Genomic DNA, 15,123 nt, shown 5'->3' with positions numbered 1-15,123 from the left:
TCCTGTTCACATCCGCAGAATCTCCTGTCCGTTCCTGTGAATATTGAGTCCCCTATCACTACCGCTCCCCTTTTTTCCCCTCTTTCCCTTCTGCACCAAGGACCTTTGCTCAGTGCCAGAAACCCGGTCTCCATGGCATTCCCCGGGAGGTCATCCCCCACCAGAGAATCCAAAGCAGTACACTTACTGGGTAGTGGCTCCATATGTCACTACTACACAGCATGGTGACCCTGCCCTACACAAGTCCCAGGCTCAGCTGGCTACGGCTGACAGTACCCAGTATGGGCCCCTATCCAGGGTGGCGGATCCCATTGCCTTGTGGGTATCTTCGGGAGAAGGCTAACGAGTAAACCCTACACAAATCCGGAGTGGAGCCCCTAAGGCGGTTGGATGACATATCGCGTCACCTCCCGGCAGCTCCTGCAGCCAAGCTGACACCAGATGTACTGCTTCGCATTCCTTTGGACCACATCTGTGAGTCCGAGAGGGAGATCTTGATGTCTGGGTAGCCCAGGATCTCCATATTCATCACCCAGGTCTGCGCCCCCGAACTAAACCGGAAGCATCCATTGTCTACTTAGACAGATGGAGCCATTACATTATTACACTTATTATTGAGTACATCTTAGGGGTGACTACTTCCCTGTAAATCTGATTATCTCCTCGCTCTCTCGTACAAGCCGAAGGTCATCCAGCTGCTGCTCCAAATCCCTAACATGATCTTCGAGGAGCTGCAGCCGGATGCGCTTCACACAGATGTAGTTCCTGGGGAGACTCTGAGTCTCCCAGGGCTCCAACATCTGGCATGAAGAACACACCACAGCCATTTACTACAGTAGGTACAGTAAGAGGGGAAGAAAAGGGACTTAATAGAAGCTTACCCACAGCCAACGCCTCTTTCAAGCCGAAACCTCCTTTGAGCCAAAGCCTGACACTTCTATTCTCACCACTGGCCTGCTCTCAACAATGGCCATCCCAATTGTCCTTTCTGTGCTTTTAAACAAGCGTTGCCGACCTGCGAGAAACCTCATCGTTGTGGTCTGCTTCTGCCGTTGATTGGACCATGGGAATGCCCGTGAAGCTCTCCTTTTAAACAAGCATCAGTGACCAGTGAGAAACCTCATCACTGCAGCCTGCTCCTGCTGCTGACTGGGCTGCCAGGATAATTTATTGAGATACAGCGCGGAATAAGCTCTTCTTGGCCCTTTGAGCTGCGGCGCCCAACAATAATCCAAGCCTAATCACGGGACAATTTACAGGGGACTTTGAGAAATGGCTCAGACAATTTGAAAGATTTAGGGTTACGAGTAATCTTTCTCTGGCTTCAGAACGGCATCGAGCAAACACACAGATATACTGTATGGGTGGACTAGGAATGACAGATGCTCAGAAAGAGGAATACAAAATAGTGCAGGACAATTTCAAAGACTATTTCACAGGAAAGCAAAATGTGATATATGAGAGGGCAAAGTTCAACTCCAGAAAAAAGGAACCAGATGAAAATGTAAATGACTTCATCACAGCGTTGTATGCCCTGTCAGACAACTGTGCTTATGGAAATCCAAGAGATGAGCCCATTAGAGACTGGAATTGTGTCGGGCTACTAGACACCAAATTGTCAGAGAAACTTCAGTCGCAGGCAAATCTCACACCAGAGAAAGCTATTACTATGGTCAGACAGAGTGAGAATGTTCATCAGCAACAGGCAGAACTCAGGCACAGAAACAATGCTGAGGTAAAGTTAGAAGCTGTACAAAGAGAAGGGTAGCAAAAAGGTGCAATCAGTGAGACTACAGAAAGAGGTGACAGTACAGCTTGGCTCAAACAAAACAGACTAGCAAAACAAAGAGCAGGTAAAATGTCCAACTGCAGGAGATGCGGCAAGTCTCCATTCCACGTCAAAAAGCTCTGAGAAACAAAAGAAATGAAATGCCTCCAATGCTATAGAGTTGGGCTTTACAAAATCCAGTGTCACTCAAAAGCATTTCTTCAGCAAGTCAAAGAAGACCATGATTCAGATGAAGAGGGAGCTTTCCTTGGGGGAATAGATTCAAATAGACAAGACTGGTGTACTACAGTTCAGTTGCAAAATGAGGCAGTGGCATTCAAAATGGACATCCCCAAATGTCTGATTACAAAACTGGTGAGGAGAACAGGGCTTACGCTAAACCCAACAAAGGAAGTGCTCATGGGGCCAGGGAAACATAAACTCAGAGTGAAAAGAATGTTTACTATTTCTATCCAGAAAAAATGAGCAACAGTTGAAAGTGGATGTCTACGTTGTTCAGAATCTCTTCTCTCCATTGCTGGGATGACATGCCATTGAGAAGCTGAACCTCATTGCAAGGCTGGATCAATAAACAATGTTCAGTGGCAGACGTACCCAGAGTTGTTCACAGGCCTAAAGGTATTGAAAGATTTGTACTTTATCTAACTGAGACCAGGAGTGACATTCTACTCTCTGACCACAATGAGGCATATACATATCTCATTGGTGAACAAAGTCAAAGCTGAACTTGAGAGAATGGAGGCCCTTGACATCATAACTAGAATAAATGGACTTACTGACTGGTGTATGGACATTGCTCCTGTTACCAAGCCAGAGGGCACAGTGCAGATCTGTGTTGATCTAACAAAATTGAATAATGCAGTGAGGCAGAAGTTTATTCTACCTTCTGTTGAGCACAGATTTGGTATACTAGATGGATCAAAGTTTTTTACCAAACTAGATGCAAACTCAGGGTTCTGGCAGATCTGTTTAGCTCCTGAGTCAGAGAAGCTCACAACCTTTATCACACCATATGGACACCATGACTTCAAGGGACTCCATTTTGGCAAATCATCAGTCCCTGAACTCTTTCAGTTAAGATGAACCAAATTTTGGAGTGACTAGAAGTAGGCTGCCACGCACACAATATACTCATCTTCGAGGGCTCAAGTGAGGCACATAACAAAAGAGTGGAAACTGTCTGGAAAAACTGAAACAGGCTGGAATGGAATCACCCTGAACAAAAGGAAATGTGGATTTGTAAAGTTGGATATGAAGTTCTTAGGCCACCAAACGTCCTCAGAGGGAGTGCAGCCAGATTCAGATGAACTGACAAGAGTTCGGAACGTGGAACAACATACAAACGTATCAGAGATCCGTAATTTCCTTGGCATGGTAAACCAGCTGGGAAAATTCAATCCAGATTTTGCAGGGAGAAGAAAGCCACTACATGACCTCCTCTCTCAGAGAAATGTTTGGATCTGGGATGCAGCACAGGAGAAGTCATTCTCATCACTTAAAGCAGAGCTTATCTCTCCATCAACATTGACGTTCTTTGATCTGAAAGCAACCAAGGTCTCAGCAGGTGCCTCTACCTTTGGCTGAGGGGAGTACTCATGCAACACTGCAATGGTGGATGGAAACCGGTGGCATATCCATCAAGAGCACTGACTCCTACTGAACAGCGTTATGTGCAAATTGAAAATGAGACACTGGCTCTCATGTGGGCTTGTGAACACTTCAGCTGCTATTTGATAGACACTAAATTCCTACTTGAAACAGACCATAAGTCACTTGTCAGTCTCCTCAGCTCAAAGCACTTACCAGATCAGCAAACCTGCAATTCAAAACTGGATGTTTTTCCAATCCAAATCTCAGATCTCAGATCTCAGAAGTGTTGCAACAGTAAACTTGCACTCAATGTCAACAAGACCAAGGGGAAAGTTGGGAGGACACACAACAACCAGTCCTCACAGAGAGTTCAGCAGTAGAAAGAGTGATCAGCTTCAAGTTCCTGGGTGTCAATACTTCAAGGGAATTATCCTAAGCCCAACATCCTGGATCTATCATTAAGGACCCTCACCACCCGGAACATGCCCTCTTCTCATTACTACCATCAGGGAGGAGGTGCAGGAGACCGAAGACCCACACTCAACATTTTAGAAACAGCTAAACAGCTCTGCCATCAGATTTCTGAATGGTCCATGAATAATCCCTCAGTGATTCTGTTTAGCACTATTTATTTTTTATTGTAACGTAAAGTGAATTTCATCCAATCTGACCAAGAAAGCTACCTACCTATTTGCCTGCATTTGACCCATATTCCACTTAACATTTCCTATCCATGTTTTGTAAATTGTACCCACCCCTACAACTTCCTCTAGCAGGTTGATCCATATACCCACCACCCTTTGTGTGAAAAACATGCCCTTTTAAATCTTTGCCCATCTCACCCTTAAACTCTCAGTTTCAGTCTCCCACACCCTGGTAAAAATACTGTGCCCATCCACCTTATCCAATGCCCCTTTTCTGCAACACACACAAAATGCTACAGGAACTCAGCAGGACAGGCAGAACCTTTGGAAAAGAGTAAACGGTCAACATTTTGAGCTGAGAATCTTCATCGGGACCCACTTTAGCTTAATGACGCACTTCCTATACAATAGGGATCAGAACTGAACATAATACTGTGGCGACCCACTTTCTGGGACACACGAACCGGCTCACAACAGCGCGCGCAGGCAGAGGGCCGGCCCCAAAAAGGGCGCCAGGCCATCTTCACCAGCAGGGGGAAAATCCCGCCCGCGGAAAGGGTCTGGGAATATGCATTCCCCACAGCAGTCCCACCCCAGGGAGGGCAGGAACGGGAAGGCTTTAAAGCAGGCCGCGAAATTTGAATAAATTTCTTTCATCGCAACTCTAACTCACCGACTCCGTGTGGTTATTCTAGCGCTGTGTGTAGCACACCGCTACAATTGGTGGCCCCGACGGCCCAAACGATATTTGGACCAGAGATGACTGATGCTGCATCTGTTCACGCAGTTTCGTTAAAACTGCCAAGCTTCTGGACGCTGCGACCCCAATTATGGTTCGAACAAGCAGAAGCACAATTCCACATTCGGCAGATAACCTCGGAGCCCACTCGCTACTACTACGTGCTGAGCTCACTCGACCAGGAGACTGCTGCACAAGTTCCCGGAGGGCGGCAAATACACAGCATTCAAAGCCCTGCTCATAAGGACTTTCAGACTCTCACGGCGCGAACGAGCACGCCGCTTATGCACCTGGATGGTTTGGGAGACAGGCCGCCGTCAGCATTAATGAACGAAATGCTGGCCCTGGCTGAAGGACACAAACCCTGCCTCATGTTTGAGCAGGCGTTCCTAGAGCAACTGCCCGAGGACATATGCCTGCTGCTGTCCGACGCAGATTTCAGCAACCCCCGGGAGGTGGCAGCCTGGGCAGATGTGCTGTGGAATGCCAGGAAAGAGAGAGGGGCATCCGTCACACAGATCACCAATCCGCATGCCCAACGGCAGACCAGACCAGACCAGGCCCGGCAGCAGACCCTACAAAACCCGGCGACGGGAGTGAGGAGCCCAACGAACAATGGTGCTTCTACCACCAGCGGTGGGGCACAGAGGCCTGCCTCTGCAGACCACCCTGCAAATTCCCGGGAAACGCCAGGGCCAGCAGCCGCTGATGGCTACGGCGGCTGGCCATCAGGACAGCCTCCTGTATGTCTGGGATAAGCAGTCAGGACGCCGCTTTTTGGTCGACACCGGAGTGGAGATCAGCGTCTTACCTCCAACGAGTTACGACACCCGCAACAGAGAACCGGGACCCACCCTGAGGGCCGCAAATGGCAGCACAATACGGACCTACGGCACCCGCACGGTGCGGCTACAGTTCAGCTCCAGCCGGTTCACGTGGGACTTCACACTGGCCGCCGTGGCCCAACCACTCCTGGGGGCGGATTTTCTACGAGCCCACAGCCTGCTGGTCGACCTGCAAGGGAAGCGATTAGTCCACGCCAAGACTTTTCAAACGTTCTCCCTGGGTGAAGCACAGTTGCCAGCCCCACACCTGGACTCCATCACGCTGTCCGACGATGAATTCACCAGGGTCCTGGCGGATTTCTCATCAGTACTGACACCACAGTTCATGGCAGCCATGCCCAGACACGGAGTACAGCACCACATCCCGACCCAGGGACCACCCCTCCACGCCTGTGCTCAAAGGCTTCCCCTGGACAAGCTCTGACTGGCGAAGGAGGAGTTCAAGAAGATGGAGGAATTGGGGATCATACGACGGTCCGACAGCCCATGGGCCTCCCCACTTCACATGGTGCCCAAGGCAACGGGGGGGGGGCTGGAGACCATGCGGTGACTACCGCAGACTGAACGAGGCTACAACGCCAGACCGCTACCCTGTGCCGCACATTCAAGACTTCGCAGCAAACCTACATGGCGCAAGGATCTTTTCCAAGGTAGACCTCGTCCGGGGGTACCATCAAATCCCTGTACATCCGGACGACATCCCCAAAACAGCACTTATCATCCCGTTCGGACTTTCGAATTCCTTCAAATGCCGTTTGGTCTAAAGAATGCCGCACAGACTTTCCAGCGGCTAATGGACACGGTGGGACGCGACCTGGACTTTGCATTCATCTATTTGGACGACATCCTCATAGCCAGCAGTAGTCGGCAGGAGCATCTGTCCCACCTCCGCCAGCTCTACTCCCGCCTGAGCGAATTCGGCCTTACAATCAACCCAGCCAAATGCCAGTTCGGACTCGACACCATCGACTTCCTGGGCCACAGAATTACTAAAGATGGGGCAACCCCGCTGCCCGCCAAGGTAGAGGCGGTCCGCAACTTCCCCCGACCCAACACAATCAAAGGCCTGCAGGAACGCGTGGGTATGGTGAATTTCTACCACCGTTTCCTCCCCTCAGCAGCCTGAACCATGCGACCCCTGTTCACTCTAATGTCGGGTAAGGGCAAGGACATTACCTGGGACAAAGAGGCCGCAACCGCTTTCGTTGAAACCAAAGAAGCCTTGGCAAACGCCGCGATACTACTGCATCCCAGAACGGATGTTCTTACTGCCCTCACGGTGGACGCATCCAACACAGCGGTTGGTGGAGTGCTGGAACAACTCATTGAGGGTCGCTGGCAACCCCTGGCATTCTTCAGCAAACACCTACGACCACCCGTACTCAAATACAGTGCTTTCGACCGGGAGCTATTGGCACTGTACCTGGCAATCCGGCATTTCAGGTACTTCTTAGAAGGTAGGCCCTTCACCGCGTTCACAGACCACAAACTGCTTACCTTTGCGTTCACGAAGGTGTCCAACCCCTGGTCGTCCCGCCAGCAGCAACATCTGTCCTACATCTCCGAGTACACGATGGACATCCGGCATGTCTCTGGAAAGGACAATGTCGTGGCGGACGCACTATCCAGACCTACCATACAGGCCCTGTCCCAGTGGGTGGACTATGCAGCACTGGCAGAGGCACAGCAGGCAGACGCTGAGATCCCTAGTTACAGGACTGCAGTCTCCGGTTTGCAGCTCCAAGACCTCCCCGTAGGCCCAGGTGAAAGGACCCTCCTGTGTGACGTAGCTACCGGCCAACCCCACCCCGTCGTCCCAGCAGCCTGGCGCCGGCGGGTTTTCGAATCCATTCACAACTTAGCACACCCCTCCATCAGGACAACCGTCCGGCAGGTCGTCAACAGGTTCGTGTGGCATGGACTGCATAAACAGGTCAGTGCATGGGCCAAAACGTGCATGTAGTGCCAAACGGCCAAGGTGCAGCGGCACATCAAGGCTCCGCCGCAGCAGTTCGAGCCCACCTGCCGAAGGTTCGACCACATTCATGTGGATATCGTGGGGCCCCTGCCAGTGTCGCGAGGAGCGCGGTACCTCCTAACTATGATAGACCGGTTCACCAGATGGCCAGAGGCAGTCCTGCTCACCGACACCACCTCCGAATCCTGCGCCCGAGCACTGATCGCAACCTGGGTAGCCCGCTTCGGGGTACCGGCCCACATTACCTCCGACAGGGGCGCCCAGTTCACCTCCAGCCTGTGGTCGGCTATGGCCAGCCTTTTAGGATTGCAGCTACACCACACAACTGCCTACCACCCACAGTCGAACGGACTAGTGGAGCGTTTCCACCGTCACCTGAAATCGGCTCTCATGGCCCGCCTGGAGAGGCCTAACTGGGTGGACGAGCTTCCCTGGGTCCTGCTCGGAATCCGCACGGCGCCCAAAGAGGATCTGCACACCTTGTCGGCCGAGTTGGTGTACGGCGCACCCCTGGTAGTCCCAGGAGAGTTCATACCAGCCCCAAGGGGGCAAGAGGAAGAACCCACAGCAGTCCTGGACAGACTACGGGAGAGGCTCAGTAACCTGGCCCCCATCCCCACTTCACAGCACGGACAGAGCCCGACCTGCGTACCCAAAGACCTGCAGAACTGTAAGTTTCTTTTTGAAAGACGGGGCGGACACCGGGCACCGCTACAGCGGCCCTACGAGGGGCCGTTTAAGGTGATCAGGAACAACGGGTCCACGTTCGTGCTGGACATTTGGGAGAAAGAGGAGGTTTTAACGGTGGACCGACTCAAACCGGCCCATGTGGACTTGGCACAGCCGGTCCAGGCTCAGGCACCGCAGCGCAGGGGCAGACTTCCCAAACAGAGACTGATCCAGACTGTGGACATTGGGGGAGGTATCGCCAGTTCTGGGAGGGGGGGGTTATGTGGCGACCCACTTTCTGGCACCCACGAACCGGCTCACAACAGCGCGCTCAGGCAGAAGGCCGGCCCCAAAAAGGGCGCCAGGCCATCTTCACCAGCAGGGGGAAAATCCCGCACGCAGAAAGGGTCTGGGAATATGCATTCCCCACAGCAATCCCGCCCAGGGAGGGCGGGAACGGGAAGGTTTTAAAGCAGGCCGCGAAGTTTGAATAAAGCTCTTTCATCGCAACTCTAACTCACCGACTCCGTGTGGTTATTCTAGCGCTGTGTGTAGCACACCGCTACAATACTCCCATTACAGTCTCACCAATGTCTATGCAACTGTAACAAATCATTGCAGCTCTTTTACTCAGTGCCCCAACCAATGAAAGCAGGCATGCCACATGCATTCTTTACCATTCTGTCTAAACGTGTCAGCCTTTTAGGTAACTATGTACTTGTGCCCTAGACTGTTCTGCAACACTCGCTGGAGTTCTGCCATTCACTGTGTATTTCCTGCCCTGATTTCACTTCACACTTGTCTGAGTTAAATTTCTTCTCCTAATCTTTGGCCCAGTTCAATGGTGCAATGGTTCCATTTAATATCACAGAATGTATACAATATACAACCCAAAATTCTCATTTTCCGCAGACATCCTCGAAACAGAAGAAAATCCTAAAGAATGAATGAATGACAGAAAAAACGCAAGAACCCCTAAAGCTCCCTGACCTCCTCCCATGCACAAGCAGCAGTAAGCAGAATCAACCCTCCTGCCACTTATTCTAGCATAAAGCATCAGCATTCCCACCACCCACCATGCAAGCAACAGCAAAGCCCCCAGAGAGAGACCATGTTCTACAGTCCATCAAACACTAACTGTTCACTCCAACATCCCACAGGCTCTCTCTGGGAGGGACAGATATTGCTCCTTCCACAGCAAGAGGGAAGACAACAGTTGCTATTTTGATGTTATAGTCAGTCTGAAGCATAGCACTTTATTTTGAATTTCCCAACTCAAGGATTGGCAGCAAATTCTAGAGAGGGAGGAACAGGAAAGGGAGGGGGAGGGAGGGAGAGGGATATTATCGAGTGCAGAGCCCCCTGACAGCCACTCTATTCTCTTCAATGTTCTGGCTTCTGGCTCCTGAAGTCAGTTTGCAACACCAGCACCGACTTCAGACCGAACCTGGACTTACCAAAACACAGCCGATCGGCAAGCTCCAAGAATGGGAAAATGTTGGCGTGCAGAACTGCAATTTGAGTGCTGCTGTAGATCAAAGAATCTGACAGGACCCCATTACTCTCAAAAGGAAAATAGAGACACTAGAACAGGAAGAATTTAACTGTTTCACTGATGAGCTGGGAGAAGCCACCCTCTGGCGGTACCTTTAGCTCTGCTCCCAATTGTTGAGCTATAACTTAAACTAACCTTCTTTACTGTCTGTCAATTTTGGTGTCATCTGCAAGCTTATTAATTATACTTTCTCATCTAAGTTGTTATTATAGATGACAAACAACAGTGGCCCAGCACTGCTTCCTGCAGCACACTACTTGTCATAGGAATCCAATTTGGAAAATAGCTTTCACTATTACTATCTGACTCCTTTCATCAAGCCAATTTAGTATCCATCTGGCTACCTCAACCTGGATCCCATGTGACCTCACCTTCTGGACTACCCTACCGTGTCAGACCCTCTCAAAGGCCTTGCTAAAGTTGATAAAGACATTGTCCACAGCCTGTTCTCTTTAGTCTTCTTGGTCACCTCTTCAAAAAAAAACTCTCAATCAAAATCATGTGACATGACTTTCCACAGACAAAGCCATGCTACCTGTCTGATTCATTCCTTGCCATTTCAAATGCAGGTAATTGTTGTGTGCCAGAATCCCCTCCTGTAATACTCCCACCACTGATATTAGTAGGAAGCCATCAAAACCTTGAAGAACAACAAGGCCGCTGGACTCAATGGAATACCAGCCGAGGTCTACTAAATTGGAGGTAACTCGCTTTATTATCAACTGCATCAACTTCTCATCAAGAGCTGGATAAATGAAGACGTACCAGCAGACTTTAGAGACTCAGCAATCATTACCATCTACAAAAGGAAAGGCGATCGATCCGAATGCGGGAACTATCATGGAATTTCCCTGTTAGCAACAGCAGGAAAGATCCTCACCCGCATCATGAACAACTGGCTCAAGCCTTTAGCTGAGAAGATCCTTCCGGAGACAGAAGCCGGTTTTAGACCATCAGTGGAGCAATGACATGATCTTCACAATGCGACAACTACGAGAAAAATGTCGTGAACAACTTCAACCTTTCTACATGGCATTCATCGACCTCACCAAAGCCTTTGACTCGGTATCAAGGGAACTCCTATAGGATGCCCTATCCACCTATGGATGCCCTGAAAAGTATATTCAAATCCTGAGACTCCTCCACGATGGCATGCTTCCCACAGTCATGGTCAGCAACAGTAACTGTGAGCCTTTTCAAGTTAGATCAGGAGTGAAACAGGGATGCATGATTGCCCCAACTTTGTTCACCATCTTCATTGCGAGAATCATCCACATTATCAAGGACGACCTACCCCCAGGAATCGAAATTATCTACAGAACAGATGGCAGACTTTTCAATCTTGCCCGTCTCAAGTTCAAAACGAAGACATCCACAAGTTCCCTTATTGAGTTCCAATACGCAGATGACAACAGTGTTGCAGCTCTTTCAGAAAACCACCTACAACAGATTCTGACTGCCTTCAACCGTGCATACACGAAACTTGGACTTACCATCAATTCCAAGAAGACTCAGATCATTTATCAACCGTCACCAATTGAGACAAATCGGATAGAACCATCAATTCAACTTGGCGAAATAACCCTGGAAAACGTGGACCACTTTCCGTATCTTGGAAGTCACCTCTCCTCCAGTGTCGACCTTAACGACGAGATCCAACATTGTCTTAAATGCGCTGGAACAGCTTTTGGACGTCTCCGAACCAGAGTCTTTCATGATCGTGACATCCGAACAGACACCAAAATGTTAGTGTACAAAGCAGTGGTAATCCCAACGCTCCTGTATGCATCAGAAACCTGGACAACATACCGACGACATCTGAAGGCACTTGAAAAGTTCCATCAACACTGTCTTCAAAACATCTTAAATATCAGCTGGGAAGATAGAAGAACCAACGTCAGTGTGCTAAATGAAGCAAAAGCAACAAGCATTGAAGCCTATGTCATCAAGAACCAACTAAGATGGAGCAGTGATGTTGTTTGGATGAAAGACTAACGTCTGCCGAAACAAATCTTCTACTCCCAGTTTAAAGAAGGCGAACGTAAAAGAGGCGGACAACAGAAGAGATTCAAAAACATCTTAAAAGCCAACATGAAGAAATGTAACATTGACATCAACAATTGGGAAACCAATGCCAAGGACAGGAAACTCTGGCAAGACATCATCTGAGAAGGAACAGCAACTTTCGAAGCCAATAGATGTGCAGAATTAGAAGAAAAGAGAAGAAAATGGAAAGCGAGGCAGCAACAGCCAAAGGCCGATCTGCCATCTGGAACTATCTGTCCTGAATGCGGAAGAACTTTCAAAGCCAAGATTGGACTCATGAGCCACTTGAGAGCCCATAAGTAGATTAACAGAACGAAGACCATCATCCTCGACCTCGAGGGATAGCCATGAAAATTAGGCTCAGCAGCTTGTAGTCCCTTAGCATGTCTCTCCAGCCCTTAAGTAAAATCGCAACATTAGCTACCTTTCAGTATTCCATACCTTGGCCATCAAGGGTATAAAAATCTCTGCCAGAGCTCCAACCATTTCTTCCCTTCCATCCCAAAAATCCTTGGATACAAGCTCTTATTTTTATATAGCCTGGGACACCTCTTTTGTAATGATATGTTTCAGAACATCACTGTTCTCTTTCCTGAACTCATTTGCTTCCATAACCTTCTCCACTGTAAATTCAGAACAAAGTATTCACTGAGACCTTGCCCATTATCTATAGTTGCTCCTTACATAGAAAACCACACTAACCCTTATGGGACCTATTCTCCCTCTAGTGTCCTTTTTTCTTGTGTCCTAATATCATAACTAACAAGGCTATCAGTGCTGTCTTGTATATGAGCAGTAAAAAAGGCACAGAACAGTCATTAAGACTTTAATTGATTTCAGTATTATCAGCTAATTACCTTACTTGCTCCACACATATGTGTTTACACATAGGACTTGGGAGTCCTTGTGCAGGATACCCTAAAGGTTAACCTCCAGGCTGAGTTGGTGGTGAAGAAGGTGAATGCAATGTTGGCATTCATTTCTAGAGGCATAGAATATAAGAACAGATGTGATGTTGAGGTTATAAAGCACTTGTGAGACCACACTTGGAGGATTGTGTGCAGTTTTGGGCTCCTTATTTTAGAAAGGACATATTGACATTGGAGAGGGTTCAGAGACGATTCACGAGAATTATCGCAGGAATGAAAGGGTTACAGTATGAGGAATGTCTGGCAGCTCTTGGGCTGTATTCCCTGGAGTTCAGGAGAATGAGGGGGGATCTCAGAAACATTCCAAATGTTAAAAGACCTGAACAGATTAGATATGGCAAAGTTATTTCTTATGGCAGGGGATGACAAGAGGGCATGACTTCAGGATTGAAGGATGTCCATTTAGAACAGAGATGCAGAGAAATTAGTCAGAGGGTGGTAAATCTGTGGTATTTGTTGCTACAAGCGGCTGTGGAGGCCAACCTATTGGGTGTTTTTAAGGTAGAGATAGATAGGTTCTTGATTAGCCAGGGCATCAAAGGGTATGGGGGAAGGGCAGGGGAGTGGGGATGACTGGAAGAATTGGATCAGCCCATGATTGAATGACGGAGAAGACACAATAGGCCAAATGGCCTACTTCTACACCTATGGTCCTATGATGTAGATCTTAATGTTTCACATTGTTTCTTTTTCTTTAACCTATCAGTTTCCAACAGGATTGTTCTAGAGTCATAGAAAACTACAGAACAGAAAAACGTCCTTTGGAACATCTAGTCCGTGCCAAACCATTTAAATACCTAGGCCCATTGATCTGAACCTAGACCATAGCCCTCCATACCTCTGCAATCCATGTACCTATCCAAACTTCTCTTAAACGTTGAAATCAAGTTGCATGCACCACTTATGCTGGCAACTTGTTCTACGCCCTCACGAATCTCTGAGTGAAGACGTTTCCCCTCATGTTCCCCTTAAACTTTTCACCTTTCACCCTTAACCCATCACTTCTAGTTGTAGTCCCACTTCTGACATGTTGGTCCATGGCCTCTTATGCCAAGATGAGGCCATCCTCAGGGTAGAGAAGCAATGCCTTATATTCCATCTGGGTAGTCTTGAATCTGATGGCATGAACATAGATTTTTCCTTCTGGTAAAGAAATTTTTCCCTCCCACTCTCCTGCTCTTCTATTCTCCACTCTGACCTCTTACGTCTTCTCACCTGCTTATCATCTCCCCTCCTCCTTCCCATTCTCCTCTCCTATCAGACTCCTCCTTTGCCAGCCCTTTATCTTTCCTACCCACTTGGCTTCACCTATCACATTTTAGCTACCCTCCTTCCCCTCCCCCACCTTTCTATTCTGGCATCTTCCCCCTTCCTTTTCAGTCCTGAAGAAGGGCCTTGGCCCGAAAAGTCAACTTTTATTTATTTCCATGGATGCAGCCTGGCCTGCTGATTATTCTAGCATTTTGTGTGTGTTGCTCAGTGGGAAAAGCCAGCTTGCATTTACCTCCTCTATACTCCTCATAATTTTGTATACCTCTAACAAATTTCCAAACTCTTCTATGTTTCAAGAATAAAGTTCTAACCTATTCAATCTTTGCTTATAACTCAGGAACTCCAGTCCAGGCAACATCCTTGTAAATTTTCTCTGTACTCTTTCAGCCTTACTTACATTTTTCCTGTAGGTAGGTGACCAAAGCTGCGCACAATATTCCAAATTAGTCCTCACCAAGTCTTATACAACTTCAACACAAGACCATAAGACATAGGAGCAGAATTAGGCCATCTGGCCCATCAAGTCTGCTCTGCCATTTAATCGTGGCTGATCCTTTTCTCTCTCCTCCTCAAACCCAGTTCCCAGCCTTCTCCCTGTAACCTTTGATGCCATGTCCAATCAAGAACCTATCAATCTCTGCCTTAAATACACCCAACGACCTGGCCTCCACAGCTACATGCGGCAATAAATTCCACAAATTCACCACCCTTTGGCTTAAGAAATTTCTCCGCATCTCTGTTTCGAAAGGATTCTGAGCCTGTGCCTTCTTGTCCTAGACTCTCCCACCATGGGAAAGAGCCTTTCCACATCAACTCTGTCAAGGCCTTTTAACATTCGAAATGTTTCAACGAGATCCTCCCTCATCCTTCTGAATTCTAGTGAGTACAGACTCAGAGCCATCAAACATTCCTTGTATGATAACCTTTCATTCCTGGAATTATCCTTGTGAACCGCCTCTGTCCCTCTCCAATGCCAGCACATCTTTTCAAAGATGAGGGGCCCAAAACTCTTCACAATACTAAAGGTGAGGCCTCACCAGTGCCTTATAAAGCCTCAGCGTAACATA

The sequence above is a fragment of the Mobula birostris genome, chromosome 3 (assembly GCF_030028105.1).
Source record: "Mobula birostris isolate sMobBir1 chromosome 3, sMobBir1.hap1, whole genome shotgun sequence".
Lineage (NCBI taxonomy): Eukaryota > Metazoa > Chordata > Chondrichthyes > Myliobatiformes > Myliobatidae > Mobula > Mobula birostris.
This window is presented reverse-complemented; position numbering follows the sequence as displayed.